Here is a 3,780-nt window from a genome sequence, read left to right on the forward strand (position 1 = left end):
ATAATAATAATAATAATAATAATAATAATAATAATAATAATAATAATAATAATAATAATAATAGTAGTAGTAGTAGTAGTAGTAGTAGTAATAATAATAATAATAAAGAAAGAGAAGAAGAAGAAGATGATGAGAACTTGGAGATGGAAAATTAATGTAAGGATTAAACAATAATAATAACAAATGTCAAGGTTAGAGGTTCCACTAATGGTATACCAAACAAGTATAGTATAAACTCTTATTATTGAATTGGAAACCACACATAAAGGAGGTTCCAATCAGATTATATATTGTTAACATGATTACATTAGTCATCATATTCAATTAATGCTAATACTTGTAAATCTCGTCAAGCATTCATGATTATAACTTATGTTAACAACAAATCAAGTTCCTTTCATAGCTCAGGTGTCGGTTATACCATACATTATGGGCTATGAAAGTGCCAAGCATTTGTTGTACCAAGTGTTATACAACATAAATCAAGATTAGTCATTTAACAAGTAAAGTATTAAAGAGTGAACAAGATAACAAATATAAAACATGTTAGTATCAAACATTAAAGTCCATATTAAGTTTACATTATACTTATTCTTACACCATTAGTGTAACCTTTTCACCTTGACATAATTAACTTAGCTAGACATAATGAAAGAAAGCAAAATAGATAAACAAAATAAGAACATAAAAGTTAACTAAGTAAAGGAAAGGAAATGAAAGGCATAAACTTAATATTAATGAAAGTAAAGCATAAACATTACAAAAAATACAAAGAGAGAAAGGAAGAGCATGATCTTGATCTGGAAACCAAGATGCCTAAATGCATGGCAAATGCCTCCTTTTATAGGCCAAAATTGAGAACTATTGATTTGATGACTAATTGATAAGTGGGTGGCCAACTTTTGACTTGGTGACAATCCTTATCTTCTCTTGTCTGCCCAAAACGTCATTGATAACGTCAAAATTGGAGCCAGTTGCAAACATGAAAGTTGTAGGCAATTGTCTCAGCTTTCTGGTGTAAAAAATTCAGCTCATTTGGACTTCTAGAACTCCAGATATGGCCAAAATACCGAACAGTGCTCGGGCTGGAAGACAGATTCGGGCTTCTTTGTTGTTGCTACAATTTGGACTTGATAATGGCCTTTTTAGATCTTGGGCTCCATATGAAAGTTGTAGGCCTATGTCTTACTTTTCTATCCATATAAATTGGACCTAAATCGGAGATCTGTAACTCTAGATATGACCCAATTACAGAACAGTGTTCCGGTTTAGATTGCACCGACATCTCTTTTCTAAATTTGGTCATCTCTTTATCCTTGCAATTTAAGTTCTTCAAGTCATCAATCAATCCTTTCATTTATGTGATAGGCCTGCATTAAAAATAGACATTTACCACAAATTATAGGTATCTTATATTATTAGATACATTATTATAAAACATATTTTAGTTAAGGAGTTATTGATATTTCAAGTGCAAAATGATGATATAAAACCATGATAAAAATGCACTTTTAAGTACTAATCAGTTGGCAAAGTAGAACCGCAAATATAATACATTTACAAGAAACAGATTAATCCAACTTCAGAATTAAGTTCAATTCGCTGCATCTATTATTAGTGAGAACTCTATAGCGTATTATTTCCAATGAAGAGGATTAGATAGATAAGAAATCTTGGCTATTATGCATTTCAAGTCTGTAGATTTCCTCTCTGAGAGAATAAAAGATGAGATTAACTAGGAAATAAATCCTACAAAATTATATCACTGATATATAATGGGAAAGCCAGCAGTTTTTCCATCACGTTTCCCGCTAGAACTCATGTACAAACAAAAAATCCATTCAGTCTTTCAATCTATAATATCTGCATAAAAGGGTCGGATTCATGGTGATGGATGTTTTGCAATTGCTGAAGCAAAAATTGTTACTTTCCAAATACCTGCTTAGCAGATGGAACCTTGGGTTCACCCCATTTCATGGCCAGCTTCTCAAGCGTTTCAAAATCTCCCTTACCAGCCTGTTGGAAGATGCATTACCTGTTAGCCACAAGGGAAATTAAAAGACATGTCAAAATAGGAATAAGAAGCATGTTACCTCTACTTGCGCCCCGATTTCTGTATCAAAACTCTGATAGCATTTGCGAACAAGCTCAGCCAATGAACCATCCTTTGTTCCGCAGCAAACAAATTCAAAGGCATCAAAATCAAGATAATAAAAACACCTCCCATGAGAAGATCGTAGAGAAGATCAAAATTAAAGATCTCACCTGAATCAACTTGGCAGCACTTCGGAGTCCACGAGCCAGGGTATCAATTCCATTAATATGAGCAAGGAATATGTCCTCAACTTCTGTACTCTCTCTTCGCCTAAAGAATCACATAATCAAGGTCATCACATAAGGTCTTCATTCTAAAGCTGAATGCAATACATCAAAATTGATAAAAATATTCAAGGAAGATGTGAAACTAACAGTTTTGCATAGAAAAGATCGGAATCAAATTTTATATAATAAATAAATAATAAAATATTTTTAAATGTTTTACTATTTTTAGAAAGTGTTTTTCGTTTAAAATAAAAGAAAAATATTTTTCTAGAAATTAAGCTAAAATTTTATTTGATTGGAAAATATATTTGATTAATCAATTTTTCTAATGGTAAAAAAATACAAAAAAATTTAGAAAATTATTTACAAAAAATTATTCCATAAAAACAAATCCTAAAAGTCATTGGTAGGCATAGAGAAGAGAAGTGGGGTTGATGGATTAAAGTTACATTTTATTTTCTTAATTTCAAGGTAAGAAATATGAATTATTTTATTTAGAAAACATCTTGGATTGATTGAGTTTTCTCTATACGAAAGGTGCATAAATATAACAATATTTAAAAAGTATTTGTATAAATTATCAAATATAATGAAAATAGTAGATTATATGGTATTGTAAGATGGATTAAGATTACTTAATGTTCTAAAAGCATGAAGTTACAATTAAAAATAAAAGTGAAAAATTGTCAATTGAGGTATTTGACCTAAAACCTATATTAAATAGATATATGTTTTTACCCAAAATTTATATGTAGGAAACACTTACTCTATCTTATTTCTAACACCATAAATGATATATTAATTCAATTTTTTTTAGAGAAAGTTATAGTGAAAATAATAAAAGATATGTAAACTTGGTAAAAAAAATAACATAATTATTCTGTCCAAGTCATGAATAGGGACTTGGGCCAAGTTATTTGGTGGAACAGGTTTAATAAGAAACCATGGATATAACCTTATTTAGCCTAAGATTTTAGATATGAATTTTAATTTTTTAAGATGGGATTTATCTAGGTGCTTGTTTATAATAACTAAAAGAAAAGTTAAAAGAGATTAGATATTTACTGTGTATACATTCATATTTTACCTTGGAGTGACACAACAATTATTTTTCTCTTTTAAAACAAAACCACATAATTTAGCTTGAGAGGTGATATGATTTTTTTTCATTATTACCAGATGGACCAAAGAGATCTCAATCATCTCACTATTTTATTGCATAATAAAATTATCAAGTAGCCCTCCAGTAAAATCCATTTAACTTACCTCCGTCCAGGGTTTTTTTTTTTTAAAAATTGATTCTAATTTAAAAACTGAAATTACTAAATTATCATTACAATCAAATTGTCTTACTAAATTGATTCTAATTTGAAAAGTAAAATTACTAAATTAGCATTACAATCAAATTGTCTTAGGCATGTGTCCAAGGATTTTTTTGTCATTTCATCTTCCCCTTGT

General features: G+C 29.4%; 1 long non-coding RNA gene across 2 annotated transcripts in view; it reads right to left on the reverse strand.

Annotated features, from left to right (window-relative positions):
• Window positions 1–2,493, reverse strand: part of LOC105121279 (uncharacterized) — a 5,876-nt gene extending 3,383 nt beyond the window's left edge. Inside the window, exons 1-4 of one of the 2 annotated variants that reach the window (XR_841528.1) lie at window positions 2,470–2,493; window positions 2,266–2,365; window positions 2,094–2,165; window positions 1,939–2,016 (exon numbers count right to left, since the gene is read on the reverse strand). This is a non-coding gene — a long non-coding RNA (uncharacterized LOC105121279). The other variant, XR_841527.1, reaches the window with a different exon arrangement.
• Window positions 2,494–3,780: the final 1,287 nt, after the last annotated feature.

Source organism: Populus euphratica, unplaced genomic scaffold (assembly GCF_000495115.2).
Source record: "Populus euphratica unplaced genomic scaffold, PopEup_1.0 scaffold31.1, whole genome shotgun sequence".
Classification (NCBI taxonomy): Eukaryota; Viridiplantae; Streptophyta; class Magnoliopsida; order Malpighiales; family Salicaceae; genus Populus; species Populus euphratica.